The following is a 14,795-nucleotide window of genomic DNA, read 5'->3' on the forward strand; positions in this document are numbered from 1 at the left end:
CGAGAGGTTAAACCTGGAGGTTCAGATAAAAAATCTTAAAGTCTTCAGACTAAGCTGTTTTGGCTCTGGGAGTGTATTGTCCACAGGTGAACATGTCATGGAAAGTCATAGAAAATAAGCGTTTACAAAGACTTCCTAGTGATGGAACGAGAACATTACGTCACGCCCGAACAGGGACTTGAACCCTGGACCCTCAGATTAAAAGTCTGATGCTCTACCGACTGAGCTATCCGGGCTCTGCAAATGCCTATTTTCATACACCTAACCTGCCAGGCAGAGGCACGTGCTGACGAGGGGGCATTGTCAGATGGTATATTTCCCCAGAGAACCTGGTCTCCATTCCAAAATATACAGTCAACGAAATCTGAACTAGGCATCCCCTCCAAAGATGCAATTGGTCCAAGACTTCGTGGCGCAACGGTAGCGCGTCTGACTCCAGATCAGAAGGTTGCGTGTTCAAATCACGTCGTGGTCAGTGTTTTTATGTTTGTAATCTCTGCCTTCTTTACTCAATGAATCAGCACTAGTACCAATGTGCTTTTACAGTACTAATCACACACGAAAACAAACAAACCAATGCTACTTTACATGACAATTGTCTCTCACAAAAGCCTGGCACACTGCAAATTCCTAAATCAGATGATGCTGTGTGATTGATTGACTTAACTCAGTCTTCGAACAGGGAGTTTAACTTCTTATTGCTTGGGGGCAGTATTTCGACGTCTGGATGAGAAGCGTGCCCCAAGTAAACTGCCTGTTACTCAGGCCCGGAAGCTAGGATATGCATATAATGGGCAGATTTGGATAGAACACACTCTAACGTTTCCAAAACTGTTAAAATGATGTCTGTGAGTATAACAGAACTGATATGGCAGGCGAAAACCTGAGGAAAATCCATCCAGGAAGTGGGATTTTTTTGATGTGGGTAGTTTTCAAATGAATGTGACTGCAACCAGATGAAGATCTTCAAAGGTAAGTGATTCATTTTATCGCTATTTCTGACTTTCGTGACTCCTCTACTTGGTTGGAATATGTTTGTATGCTTTTGTAAGTGGGGTGCTGTCCTCCGATAAACGCATGGTATGCTTTCGCAGAAAAGCCTTTTTGAAATCTGACAAAGCGGCTGGATTAACAAGAAGTTCATCTTTAACCTGTCTAGGATCAGCGTGGCGCTAGCGGCACACCCCCCCCCCCCCCCCACTGAAAAACCAGTGCCGCGAAATTCAAAAAATTTTTTTTTTTTAAATATTTAACTTTCACACATTAAAGTCCAATACAGCTAATGAAAGACACAGATCTTGTGAATCCAGTCAACATGTCCGATTTTTAAAATGTTTTACAGGGAAGACACAATATGTAAAGATGTACATCTATTACCTAAAAACACATTAGCATAATCCACCATCTTTTATTTGTCCACCAACACCAGTAGCCATCACCAATTCGGCTAAACTAAGATATTTATAGCCCCTAACCAACAAAAAAACTCATTAGATGACAGTCTGATAACATATTTATGGTATGGGATAGGTTTTGTTAGAAAAAAGTGCATATTTCAGGTAGATGGCATAGGTTACAATTGCACCCACCGTCACAAATGGAATAGAAAAACTACTTAGAGCAACGTGTTTACCTACTTACTAATCATCAAACATTTCGTAAAAATACACAGCATACACGAATCGAAAGACACAGATCCTGTGAATACAGACAATATTTCAGATTTTCTAAGTGTCTTACAGCGAAAACACAATAAATCGTTATATTAGCATAGCACATAGCACATAGCAGCCCAGCATTGATTCTAGCCAAAGTGAGCGATAAAAGTCAACATCGCCAAAAGATATTAATTTTTTCACTAACCTTCTCAGAATTCTTCCGATGACACTCCTGTAACATCACATTACAACATGCATATACAGTTTGATCGAAAATGTTTATATTTAGCCACCAAAATCATGGTTAGACAATGTGAAATGTAGACAAGCTGGTCAGAAAATGTCCTTGCGCCACTTAGACAGTGATCTACTCTTATACATAAATACTCATAAACGTGACTAAAAAATATAGGGTGGACAGGGATTGATAGACAATTTAATTCTTAATACAATTGCGGAATTACATTTTTTAATTTATCCTTACTTTTCAATACAGTTTGCGCCAAGCGAAGCTACGTCAAAAAACATGGCGTCCTAAGCCACTAAAATGTTTCGACAGAAACACGATTTATCATAATAAAAATGTCCTACCTTGAGCTGTTCTTCCATCAGTATCTTGAGCAAAGGATCCTTTCTTGGGAGGAATCGTCTTTTGGTGGAAAGCTGTCCTCTTGCCATGTGGAAATGCCAACTGCGTTCGGGATGAACTGAAAGCGTGCCCACCTATTCACAGCGTTAAAGAAATAAATGTCCCAAAATCGCACTAAACGGATATAAATTGCTATAAAACGCTTTAAATTAACTACCTTATGATGTTTTTAACTCCTATAACGAGTGAAAAGATGACCGGAGAAATATAACAGGCTAAACTAACGCTTGGAACAGGAGAGGGTCGGTGTCCTCCACGCGCGTGACGCACCAAGAAAAGACTTGCTAGCTACAGGGTTTTTTGATTTATAGGGCCTGTGAACGCGCAATCGACCCCATTGGAATCGTCATCACGTAAAGGCATCCAGGGGAAGACGTAAGAAGTGTCCGTACAGTCATAGCAATATCAGTGCCCTTTTAACTGACTTCAGAACAGTGGCCAACATTTCTGAAATCTGAATCCATGTCAGGGAAATTGCTGTAGAATGGGCTCTGTTCCACTTAGAGACAAAATTTCAACTCCTATAGAAACTATAGACTGTTTTCTATCCAATAATAATAATAATATGCATATTGTACGATCAAGGATTTTGTGGGAAGCCGTTTCAAAAATTACCCAATTAGCATAAATAGTCTAAACAGCGCCCCCATCCCCAACAGGTTAAGCCAATGTATAACACTTGTATTTTTGTGAATTTTTATTATGACTATTTCTGTGTTTTGAATTTGGTGCTCTGCAATTTCACCGGATGTTGTCGAGGTGGGTTGCTAGCAGAACACCTGCGCCGAGAGGTTAGCCCTGGAGGTTCAGATTAAAAATCCTAAAGTCTTCAGACTAAGCTGTTTTGGCTCTGGGAGTGTATTGTCCACAGGTGAACATGTCATGGAAAGTCATAGAAAATGAGCGTTTAGAAAGACTTCCTAGTGAAGGAAGGAAAACATTACTTCACGCCCGAACAGGGACTTGAACCCTGGACCCTCAGATTAAAAGTCTGATGCTCTACCGACTGAGCTATCCGGGGTCTGCAAATGCCTATTTTCATACACCTAACCTGCCGGGCAGAGGCACGTGCTGACGAGTTGGCATTGTCAGATGGTATATTTCCCCAGAGAACCAGGTCTCCATTCCAAATTATACAGTCAACGAAATCTGAACTAGGCATCCCCTCCAAAATTACAATTTGTCCAAGACTTCGTGGCGCAATGGTTGCGTGTCTGACTCCAGATCAGAAGGTTGCGTGTTCAAATCACGTCGTGGTCAGTGTTTTTATGTTTGTAATCTCTGCCTTCTTTACTCAATGAATCAGCACTAGTACCAATGTGCTTTTACAGTACTAATCACACACGAAAACAAACAAACCAATGCTACTTTACATGACAATTGTCTCTCACAAAAGCCTGGCACACTGCAAATTCCTAAATCAGATGATGCTGTGTGATTGATTGACTTAACTCAGTCTTCGAACAGGGAGTTTAACTTCTTATTGCTTGGGGGCAGTATTTCGACGTCTGGATGAGAAGCGTGCCCCAAGTAAACTGCCTGTTACTCAGGCCCGGAAGCTAGGATATGCATATAATGGGCAGATTTGGATAGAACACACTCTAACGTTTCCAAAACTGTTAAAATTATGTCTGTGAGTATAACAGAACTGATATGGCAGGCGAAAACCTGAGGAAAATCCATCCAGGAAGTGGGATTTTTTTGATGTGGGTAGTTTTCAAATGAATGTGACTGCAACCAGATGAAGATCTTCAAAGGTAAGTGATTCATTTTATCGCTATTTCTGACTTTCGTGACTCCTCTACTTGGTTGGAATATGTTTAAATGCTTTTGTAAGTGGGGTGCTGTCCTCAGATAAACGCATGGTATGCTTTCGCAGAAAAGCCTTTTTGAAATCTGACAAAGCGGCTGGATTAACAAGAAGTTCATCTTTAAGCCAATGTAAAACACTTGTATTTTTGTGAATTTTTATTATGACTATTTCTGTGTTTTGAATTTGGTGCTCTGCAATTTCACCGGATGTTGTCGAGGTGGGTTGCTAGCAGAACACCTGCGCCGAGAGGTTAACCCTGGAGGTTCAGATTAAAAATCCTAAAGTCTTCAGACTAAGCTGTTTTGGCTCTGGGAGTGTATTGTCCACAGGTGAACATGTCATGGAAAGTCATAGAATATGAGCGTTTAGAAAGACTTCCTAGTGAAGGAAGGAGAACATTACGTCACACCCGAACAGGGACTTGAACCCTGGACCCTCAGATTAAAAGTCTGATGGTCTACCGACTGAGCTATCCGGGCTCTGCAAACGCCTATTTTCATACACCTAACCTGCCAGGCAGAGGCACGTGCTGACGAGGGGGCATTGTCAGATGGTATATTTCCCCAGAGAACCTGGTCTCCATTCCAAATTATACAGTCAACGAAATCTGAACTAGGCATCCCCTCCAAAGATGCAATTTGTCCAAGACTTCGTGGCGCAACGGTAGCGCGTCTGACTCCAGATCAGAAGGTTGCGTGTTCAAATCACGTCGTGGTCAGAGCTTTTATGTTTATAATCTCTGCCTTCTTTACTCAATGAATCAGCACTAGTACCAATGTGCCTTTACAGTACTAATCTCAAACGAAAACAAACAAACCTATGCTACTTTACATGACAATTGTCTCTCACAAAAGCCTGGCACACTGCAAATTCCTAAATCAGATGATGCTGTGTGATTGATAGGCTTAAATCAGTCTTCGAACAGGGAGTTTAACTTCTTATTGCTTGGGGGCAGTATTTCGACGTCTGGATGAGAAGCGCGCCCCAAGTAAACTGCCTGTTACTCAAGCCCGGAAGCTAGGATATGCATATAATGGGCAGATTTGGATAGAACACACTCTAAAGTTTCCAAAACTGGTAAAATTATGTCTGTGAGTATAACAGAACTGATAGGGCAGGCAAAAACCTGAGGAAAATCCATCCAAGAAGTGGGATTTTTTTGATGTGGGTAGTTTTCAAATGAATGTGACTGCAACCAGATGAAGATCTTCAAAGGTAAGTGATTCATTTTATCGCTATTTCTGACTTTCGTGACTCCTCTACTTGGTTGGAATATGTTTGTATGCTTTTGTAAGTGGGGTGCTGTCCTCAGATAAACGCATGGTATGCTTTCGCAGAAAAGCCTTTTTGAAATCTGACAAAGCGGCTGGATTAACAAGAAGTTCATCTTTAAGCCAATGTATAACACTTGTATTTTTGTGAATTTTTATTATGACTATTTCTGTGTTTTGAATTTGGTGCTCTGCAATTTCACGGGATGTTGTCGAGGTGGGTTGCTAGTAGAACACCTGCGCCGAGAGGTTAAACCTGGAGGTTCAGATAAAAAATCATAAAGTCTTCAGACTAAGCTGTTTTGGCTCTGGGAGTGTATTGTCCACAGGTGAAAATGTCATAGAAAGTCATAGAAAATGAGCTTTTAGAAAGACTTCCTAGTAAAGGAAGGAGAACATTACATCACACCCAAACAGGGACTTGAACCCTGGACCCTCAGATTAAAAGTCTGATGCTCTACCGACTGAGCTATCCGGGCTCTGCAAATGCCTATTTTCATACACCTAACCTGCCAGGCAGAGGCACGTGCTGACGAGGGGGCATTGTCAGATGGTATATTTCCCCAGAGAACCTGGTCTCCATTCCAAATTATACAGTCAACGAAATCTGAACTAGGCATCCCCTCCAAAGATGCAATTTGTCCAAGACTTCGTGGCGCAACGGTAGCGCGTCCGACTCCAGATCAGAAGGTTGTGTTTTCAAATCACGTCGTGGTCAGTGTTTTTATGTTTGTAATCTCTGCCTTCCTTACTCAATGAGTCAGCACTAGTACCAATGTGACTTTACAGTACTAATCTCACACGAAAACAAACAAACCAATGCTACTTTACATGACAATTGTCTCTCACAAAAGCCTGGCACACTGCAAATTCCTAAATCAGATGATGCTGTGTGATTGATAGACTTAAATCAGTCTTCGAACAGGGAGTTTAAATTCTTATGGCTTGGGGGCAGTATTTCGACGTCTGGATGAGAAGCGTGCCCCAAGTAAACTGCCTGTTACTCAGGTCCGGAAGCTAGGATATGCATATAATGGGCAGATTTGGATAGAACACACTCTAAAGTTTCCAAAACTGTTAAAATGATGTCTGTGAGTATAACAGAACTGATATGGCAGGCGAAAACCTGAGGAAAATCCATCCAGGAAGTGGGATTTTTTTGATGTGGGTAGTTTTCAAATGAATGTGACTGCAACCAGATGAAGATCTTCAAAGGTAAGTGATTCATTTTATCGCTATTTCTGACTTTCGTGACTCCTCTACTTGGTTGGAATATGTTTGTATGCTTTTGTAAGTGGGGTGCTGTCCTCAGATAAACGCATGGTATGCTTTCGCAGAAAAGCCTTTTTGAAATCTGACAAAGCGGCTGGATTAACAAGAAGTTCATCTTTAAGCCAATGTATAACACTTGTATTTTTGTGAATTTTTATTATGACTATTTCTGTGTTTTGAATTTGGTGCTCTGCAATTTCACGGGATGTTGTCGAGGTGGGTTGCTAGTAGAACACCTGCGCCGAGAGGTTAAACCTGGAGGTTCAGATTAAAAATCCTAAAGTCTTCAGACTAAGCTATTTTGGCTCTGGGAGTGTATTGTCCACAGGTGAATATGTCATGGAAAGTCATAGAAAATGAGAGTGTAGAAAGACGTCCTAGTGAAGGAAGGAGAACATTACTTCACGCCCGAACAGGGACTTGAACCCTGGACCCTGAGATTAAAAGTCTGATGCTCTACCGACTGAGCTATCCGGGCTCTGCAAATACCTATTTTCATACACCTAACCTGCCGGGCAGAGGCACGTGCTGACGAGGGGGCATTGTCAGTTGGTATATTTCCCCAGAGAACCAGGTCTCCATTCCAAATTATACAGTCAACGAAATCTGAACTAGGCATCCCCTCCAAAGATGAAAATTGTCCAAGACTACGTGGCGCAACGGTAGCGCGTCTGACTCCAGATCAGAAGGTTGTGTTTTCAAATCACGTCGTGGTCAGTGTTTTTATGTTTGTAATCTCTGCCTTCCTTACTCAATGAGTCAGCACTAGTACCAATGTGCCTTTACAGTACTAATCTCACACGAAAACAAACAAACCAATGCTACTTTACATGACAATTGTCTCTCACAAAAGCCTGGCACACTGCAAATTCCTAAATCAGATGATGCTGTGTGATTGATAGACTTAAATCAGTCTTCGAACAGGGAGTTTAACTTCTTATGGCTTGGGGGCAGTATTTCGACGTCTGGATGAGAAGCGTGCCCCAAGTAAACTGCCTGTTACTCAGGTCCGGAAGCTAGGATATGCATATAATGGGCAGATTTGGATAGAACACACTCTAAAGTTTCCAAAACTGTTAAAATTATGTCTGTGAGTATAACAGAACTGATATGGCAGGCGAAAACCTGAGGAAAATCCATCCAGGAAGTGGGATTTTTTTGATGTGGGTAGTTTTCAAATGAATGTGACTGCAACCAGATGAAGATCTTCAAAGGTAAGTGATTCATTTTATCGCTATTTCTGACTTTCGTGACTCCTCTACTTGGTTGGAATATGTTTGTATGCTTTTGTAAGTGGGGTGCTGTCCTCAGATAAACGCATGGTATGCTTTCGCAGAAAAGCCTTTTTGAAATCTGACAAAGCGGCTGGATTAACAAGAAGTTCATCTTTAAGCCAATGTATAACACTTGTATTTTTGTGAATTTTTATTATGACTATTTCTGTGTTTTGAATTTGGTGCTCTGCAATTTCACGGGATGTTGTCGAGGTGGGTTGCTAGTAGAACACCTGCGCCGAGAGGTTAAACCTGGAGGTTCAGATTAAAAATCCTAAAGTCTTCAGACTAAGCTGTTTTGGCTCTGGGAGTGTATTGTCCACAGGTGAACATGTCATGGAAAGTCATAGAAAATGAGAGTGTAGAAAGACTTCCTAGTGAAGGAAGGAGAACATTACGTCACACCCAAACAGGGACTTGAACCCTGGACCCTCAGATTAAAAGTCTGATGCTCTACCGACTGAGCTATCCAGGCTCTGCAAATGGCTATTTTCATACACCTAACCTGCCGGGCAGAGGCACGTGCTGACGAGGGGGCATTGTCAGATGGTATATTTCCCCAGAGAACCAGGTCTCCATTCCAAATTATACAGTCAACGAAATCTGAACTAGGCCTCCCCTCCAAAGATTCAAATTGTCCAAGACTACGTGGCGCAACGGTTGTGCGTCTGACTCCAGATCAGAAGGTTGTGTTTTCAAATCACGTCGTGGTCAGTGTTTTTATGTTTGTAATCTCTGCCTTCCTTACTCAATGAATCAGCACTAGTACCAATGTGACTTTACAGTACTAATCTCACACGAAAACAAACAAACCAATGCTACTTTACATGACAATTGTCTCTCACAAAAGCCTGGCACACTGCAAATTCCTAAATCAGATGATGCTGTGTGATTGATAGACTTAAATCAGTCTTCGAACAGGGAGTTTAAATTCTTATGGCTTGGGGGCAGTATTTCGACGTCTGGATGAGAAGCGTGCCCCAAGTAAACTGCCTGTTACTCAGGTCCGGAAGCTAGGATATGCATATAATGGGCAGATTTGGATAGAACACACTCTAAAGTTTCCAAAACTGTTAAAATGATGTCTGTGAGTATAACAGAACTGATATGGCAGGCGAAAACCTGAGGAAAATCCATCCAGGAAGTGGGATTTTTTTGATGTGGGTAGTTTTCAAATGAATGTGACTGCAACCAGATGAAGATCTTCAAAGGTAAGTGATTCATTTTATCGCTATTTCTGACTTTCGTGACTCCTCTACTTGGTTGGAATATGTTTGTATGCTTTTGTAAGTGGGGTGCTGTCCTCAGATAAACGCATGGTATGCTTTCGCAGAAAAGCCTTTTTGAAATCTGACAAAGCGGCTGGATTAACAAGAAGTTCATCTTTAAGCCAATGTATAACACTTGTATTTTTGTGAATTTTTATTATGACTATTTCTGTGTTTTGAATTTGGTGCTCTGCAATTTCACGGGATGTTGTCGAGGTGGGTTGCTAGTAGAACACCTGCGCCGAGAGGTTAACCTGTCTAGGATCAGCGTGGCGCTAGCGGCACCACCCCCCCCCCCCCCCACTGAAAAACCAGTGCCGCGAAATTCAAAAAAAATATTTTTTTAAAATATTTAACTTTCACACATTAAAGTCCAATACAGCTAATGAAAGACACAGATCTTATGAATCCAGTCAACATTTCCGATTTTTAAAATGTTTTACAGGGAAGACACAATATGTAAAGATGTACATCTATTACCTAAAAACACATTAGCATAATCCACCATCTTTTATTTGTCCACCAACACCAGTAGCCATCACCAATTCGGCTAAACTAAGATATTTATAGCCCCTAACCAACAAAAAAACTCATTAGATGACAGTCTGATAACATATTTATGGTATGGGATAGGTTTTGTTAGAAAAAAGTGCATATTTCAGGTATATGGCATAGTTTACAATTGCACCCACCATCACAAATGGACTAGAATAATTACAATGAGCAACGTGTTTACCTAACTACTAATCATCAAACATTTCGTAAAAATACACAGCATACACGAATCGAAAGACACAGATCCTGTGAATACAGACAATATTTCAGATTTTCTAAGTGTCTTACAGCGAAAACACAATAAATCGTTATATTAGCTTAGCACATAGCAATTAGCAGCCCAGCATTGATTCTAGCCAAAGTGAGCGATAAAAGTCAACATCGCCAAAAGATATTAATTTTTTCACTAACCTTCTCAGAATTCTTCCGATGACACTCCTGTAACATCACATTACAACATGCATATACAGTTTGATCGAAAATGTTTATATTTAGCCACCAAAATCATGGTTAGACAATGTGAAATGTAGACAAGCTGGTAAAGAAAACGTCCTTGCGCCACTTAGACAGTGATCTACTCTTATACATAAATACTCATAAACGTGACTAAAAAATATAGGGTGGACAGGGATTGATAGACAATTTAATTCTTAATACAATTGCGTTATTACATTTTTTAATTTATCCTTACTTTTCAATACAGTTTGCGCCAAGCGAAGCTACGTCAAAAAACATGGCGTCCTAAGCCACTAAAATGTTTCGACAGAAACACGATTTATCATAATAAAAATGTCCTACCTTGAGCTGTTCTTCCATCAGTATCTTGGGCAAAGGATCCTTTCTTGGGAGAAATCGTCTTTTGGTGGAAAGCTGTCCTCTTGCCATGTGGAAATGTCAACTACGTTCGGGATGAACTGAAAAGCGTGCCCAACTTTTCACATCGTTGCAAAAATAAATGTCCCAAAATCGCACTAAACGGATATAAATTGCTATAAAACGCTTTAAATTAACTACTTTGTGATGTTTGTAACTCCTATAACGAGTGAAAAGATGACCGGAGAAATATAACAGGCTAAACTAACGCTTGGAACAGGAGAGGGTCGGTGTCTTCCACGCGCGTTACGCAGCAAGAAAAGACTTGCTAGCTAAAGGTTTTTTTCATTTGTAGGGCCTGTGAACGAGCAATCGAGCCCGTTGGAATCGTCATCACGTAAAGGCATCCAGGGGAAGACGTAAGAAGTGTCCGTATAGTCATAGCAACGACAGAGCCCTTTTAAATGACTTCAGAAAAGTGGCCAACGTTTCTCAAATCTGACTCCATGTCAGGGAAATTGCTGTAGAATGGGCTCTGTTCCACTTAGAGACAAAATTTCAACTCCTATAGAAACTATAGACTGTTTTCTATCCAATAATAATAATAATATGCATATTGTACGATCAAGGATTTTGTGGGAAGCCGTTTAAAAAATTAGCCACATTAGCATAAATAGTCTAAACAGCGCCCCCATCCCCAACAGGTTAAACCTGGAGGTTCAGATTAAAAATCCTAAAGTCTTCAGACTAAGCTATTTTGGCTCTGGGAGTGTATTGTCCACAGGTGAACATGTCATGGAAAGTCATAGAAAAGGAGAGTGTAGAAAGACATCCTAGTGAAGGAAGGAGAACATTACGTCACACCCGAACAGGGACTTGAACCCTGGACCCTCAGATTAAAAGTCTGATGCTCTACCGACTGAGCTATCCGGACTCTGCAAATGCCTATTTTCATACACCTAACCTGCCGGGCAGAGGCACGTGCTGACGAGGGGGCGTTGTCAGATGGTATATTTCCCCAGAGAACCAGGTCTCCATTCCAAATTATACAGTCAACGAAATCTGAACTAGGCATCCTCTCCAAAGATGTAATTTGTCCAAGACTACGTGGCGCAATGGTAGCGCGTCTGACTCCAGATCAGAAGGTTGCGTGTTCAAATCATGTCGTGGTCAGTGTTTTTTTATGTGTGTAATCTCTGCCTTCTTTACTCATTGAATCAGCACTAGTACCAATGTGCCTTTACAGTACTAATCTCACACGAAAACAAACAAACCAATGCTACATTACATGACAATTGTCTCTCACAAAAGCCTGGCACACTGCAAATTCCTAAATCAGATGATGCTGTGTGATTGATAGACTTAAATCAGTCTTCGAACAGGGAGTTTAACTTCTTATTGCTTGGGGGCAGTATTTCGACGTCTGGATGAGAAGCGTGCCCCAAGTAAACTGCCTGTTACTCAGGCCCAGGAGGTTGGATATGCATATAATGGGCAGATTTGGATAGAACACACTCTAAAGTTTCCAAAACTGTTAAAATGATGTCTGTGAGTATAACAGAACTGATATGGCAGGCGAAAACCTGAGGAAAATCCATCCAGGAAGTGGGATTTTTTTGATGTGAGTAGTTTTCAAATGAATGTGACTGCAACCAGATGAAGATCTTCAAAGGTAAGTGATTCATTTTATCGCTATTTCTGACTTTCGTGACTCCTCTACTTGGTTGGAATATGTTTGTATGCTTTTGTAAGTGGGGTGCTGTTCTCAGATAAACGCATGGTATGCTTTCGCAGAAAAGCCTTTTTGAAATCTGACAAAGCGGCTGGATTAACAAGAAGTTCATCTTTCAGCCAATGTATAACACTTGTATCTTTGTGAATTTTTATTATGACTATTTCTGTGTTTTGAATTTGGTGATCTGCAATTTCACCGGATGTTGTCGAGGTGGGTTGCTAGCAGAACACCTGCGCCGAGAGGTTAACCCTGGAGGTTCAGTTTAAAAATCTTAAAGTCTTCAGACTAAGCTGTTTTGGCTCTGGGAGTGTATTGTCCACAGGTGAACATGTCATGGAAAGTAATAGAAAATGAGCATTTAGAAAGACTTCCTAGTGTAGGATGGAGAACATTACATCACGCCCGAACAGGGAATTGAACCCTGGACCCTCAGATTAAAAGTCTGATGCTCTACCGACTAAGCTATCCGGGCCCTGCAAATGCCTATTTTCATACACCTAACCTGCCGGGCAGAGGCACGTGCTGACGAGGGGGCATTGTCAGATGGTATATTTCCCCAGAGAACCAGGTCTCCATTCCAAATTATACAGTCAACGAAATCTGAACTAGGCATCCCCTCCAAAGATGCAAATTGTCCAAGACTACGTGGCGCAACGGTAGCGCGTCTGACTCCAGATCAGAAGGTTGCGTGTTCAAATCACGTCGTGGTCAGTGTTTTTATGTTTGTAATCTCTGCCTTCCTTACTCAATGAATCAGCACTAGTACCAATGTGCCTTTACAGTACTAATCTCACACGAAAACAAACAAACCAATGCTACTTTACATGACAATTGTCTATCACAAAAGCCTGGCACACTGCAAATTCCTAAATCAGATGATGCTGTGTGATTGATAGACTTAAATCAGTCTTCGAACAGGGAGTTTAACTTCTTATGGCTTGGGGGCAGTATTTCGACGTCTGGATGAGAAGCGTGCCCCAAGTAAACTGCCTGTTACTCAGGTCCGGAAGCTAGGATATGCATATAATGGGCAGATTTGGATAGAACACACTCTAAAGTTTCCATAACTGTTAAAATTATGTCTGTGAGTATAACAGAACTGATATGGCAGGCGAAAACCTGAGGAAAATCCATCCAGGAAGTGGGATTTTTTTGATGTGGGTAGTTTTCAAATGAATGTGACTGCAACCAGATGAAGATCTTCAAAGGTAAGTGATTCATTTTATCGCTATTTCTGACTTTCGTGACTCCTCTACTTGGTTGGAATATGTTTGTATGCTTTTGTAAGTGGGGTGCTGTCCTCAGATAAACGCATGGTATGCTTTCGCAGAAAAGCCTTTTTGAAATCTGACAAAGCGGCTGGATTAACAAGAAGTTCATCTTTAAGCCAATGTATAACACTTGTATTTTTGTGAATTTTTATTATGACTATTTCTGTGTTTTGAATTTGGTGCTCTGCAATTTCACGGGATGTTGTCGAGGTGGGTTGCTAGTAGAACACCTGCGCCGAGAGGTTAAACCTGGAGGTTCAGATTAAAAATCCTAAAGTCTTCAGACTAAGCTGTTTTGGCTCTGGGAGTGTATTGTCCACAGGTGAACATGTCATGGAAAGTCATAGAAAATGAGAGTGTAGAAAGACATCCTAGTGAAGGAAGGAGAACATTACGTCACGCCCGAACAGGGACTTGAACCCTGGACCCTCAGATTAAAAGTCTGATGCTCTACCGACTGAGCTATCCGGGCTCTGCAAAAGCCTATTTTCATACACCTAACCTGCCGGGCAGAGGCACGTGCTGACGAGGGGGCATTGTCAGATGGTATATTTCCCCAGAGAACCAGGTCTCCATTCCAAATTATACAGTCAACGAAATCTGAACTAGGCATCCCCTCCAAAGATTCTAATTGTCCAAGACTACGTGGCGCAACGGTAGCGCGTCTGACTCCAGATCAGAAGGTTGTGTTTTCAAATCACGTCTGGTTTTTATGTTTGTAATCTCTGCCTTCCTTACTCAATGAATCAGCACTAGTACCAATGTGCCTTTACAGTACTAATCTCACACGAAAACAAACAAACCAATGCTACTTTACATGACAATTGTCTCTCACAAAAGCCTGGCACACTGCAAATTCCTAAATCAGATGATGCTGTGTGATTGATAGACTTAAATCAGTCTTCGAACAGGGAGTTTAACTTCTTATTGCTTGGGGGCAGTATTTCGACGTCTGGATGAGAAGCGTGCCCCAAGTAAACTGCCTGTTACTCAGGTCCGGAAGCTAGGATATGCATATAATGGGCAGATTTGGATAGAACACACTCTAAAGTTTCCAAAACTGTTAAAATTATGTCTGTGAGTATAACAGAACTGATATGGCAGGCGAAAACCTGAGGAAAATCCATCCAGGAAGTGGGCTTTTTTTGATGTGGGTAGTTTTCAAATAAATGTGACTGCAACCAGATGAAGATCTTCAAAGGTAAGTGATTCATTT

General features: G+C 41.2%; 13 non-coding genes across 13 annotated transcripts; 5 read left to right on the forward strand and 8 right to left on the reverse strand.

The window, feature by feature from the left end:
- Positions 1–163: 163 nt before the first annotated feature.
- On the reverse strand, positions 164–236 carry trnak-uuu (transfer RNA lysine (anticodon UUU)). The gene has a single exon. It is a non-coding gene; the product is annotated as a tRNA-Lys (tRNA).
- Positions 237–403: 167 nt separating this feature from the next.
- Positions 404–475, forward strand: trnaw-cca (transfer RNA tryptophan (anticodon CCA)). Its single transcript has one exon. It is a non-coding gene; the product is annotated as a tRNA-Trp (tRNA).
- Positions 476–3,255: 2,780 nt separating this feature from the next.
- On the reverse strand, positions 3,256–3,328 carry trnak-uuu (transfer RNA lysine (anticodon UUU)). Its single transcript has one exon. It is a non-coding gene; the product is annotated as a tRNA-Lys (tRNA).
- Positions 3,329–3,495: 167 nt separating this feature from the next.
- trnaw-cca (transfer RNA tryptophan (anticodon CCA)) lies at positions 3,496–3,567 on the forward strand. Its single transcript has one exon. It is a non-coding gene; the product is annotated as a tRNA-Trp (tRNA).
- A 1,199-nt stretch (positions 3,568–4,766) lies between these two features.
- On the forward strand, positions 4,767–4,838 carry trnaw-cca (transfer RNA tryptophan (anticodon CCA)). The gene has a single exon. It is a non-coding gene; the product is annotated as a tRNA-Trp (tRNA).
- Positions 4,839–5,797: 959 nt separating this feature from the next.
- trnak-uuu (transfer RNA lysine (anticodon UUU)) lies at positions 5,798–5,870 on the reverse strand. The gene has a single exon. It is a non-coding gene; the product is annotated as a tRNA-Lys (tRNA).
- A 1,198-nt stretch (positions 5,871–7,068) lies between these two features.
- trnak-uuu (transfer RNA lysine (anticodon UUU)) lies at positions 7,069–7,141 on the reverse strand. Its single transcript has one exon. It is a non-coding gene; the product is annotated as a tRNA-Lys (tRNA).
- A 1,198-nt stretch (positions 7,142–8,339) lies between these two features.
- trnak-uuu (transfer RNA lysine (anticodon UUU)) lies at positions 8,340–8,412 on the reverse strand. Its single transcript has one exon. It is a non-coding gene; the product is annotated as a tRNA-Lys (tRNA).
- A 3,022-nt stretch (positions 8,413–11,434) lies between these two features.
- trnak-uuu (transfer RNA lysine (anticodon UUU)) lies at positions 11,435–11,507 on the reverse strand. Its single transcript has one exon. It is a non-coding gene; the product is annotated as a tRNA-Lys (tRNA).
- A 167-nt stretch (positions 11,508–11,674) lies between these two features.
- On the forward strand, positions 11,675–11,746 carry trnaw-cca (transfer RNA tryptophan (anticodon CCA)). Its single transcript has one exon. It is a non-coding gene; the product is annotated as a tRNA-Trp (tRNA).
- A 961-nt stretch (positions 11,747–12,707) lies between these two features.
- On the reverse strand, positions 12,708–12,780 carry trnak-uuu (transfer RNA lysine (anticodon UUU)). The gene has a single exon. It is a non-coding gene; the product is annotated as a tRNA-Lys (tRNA).
- A 167-nt stretch (positions 12,781–12,947) lies between these two features.
- Positions 12,948–13,019, forward strand: trnaw-cca (transfer RNA tryptophan (anticodon CCA)). The gene has a single exon. It is a non-coding gene; the product is annotated as a tRNA-Trp (tRNA).
- Positions 13,020–13,978: 959 nt separating this feature from the next.
- Positions 13,979–14,051, reverse strand: trnak-uuu (transfer RNA lysine (anticodon UUU)). Its single transcript has one exon. It is a non-coding gene; the product is annotated as a tRNA-Lys (tRNA).
- Between the last annotated feature and the right edge of the window lie 744 nt (positions 14,052–14,795).

The sequence above is a fragment of the Salvelinus fontinalis genome, chromosome 26, assembly GCF_029448725.1.
Source record: "Salvelinus fontinalis isolate EN_2023a chromosome 26, ASM2944872v1, whole genome shotgun sequence".
Classification (NCBI taxonomy): Eukaryota; Metazoa; Chordata; class Actinopteri; order Salmoniformes; family Salmonidae; genus Salvelinus; species Salvelinus fontinalis.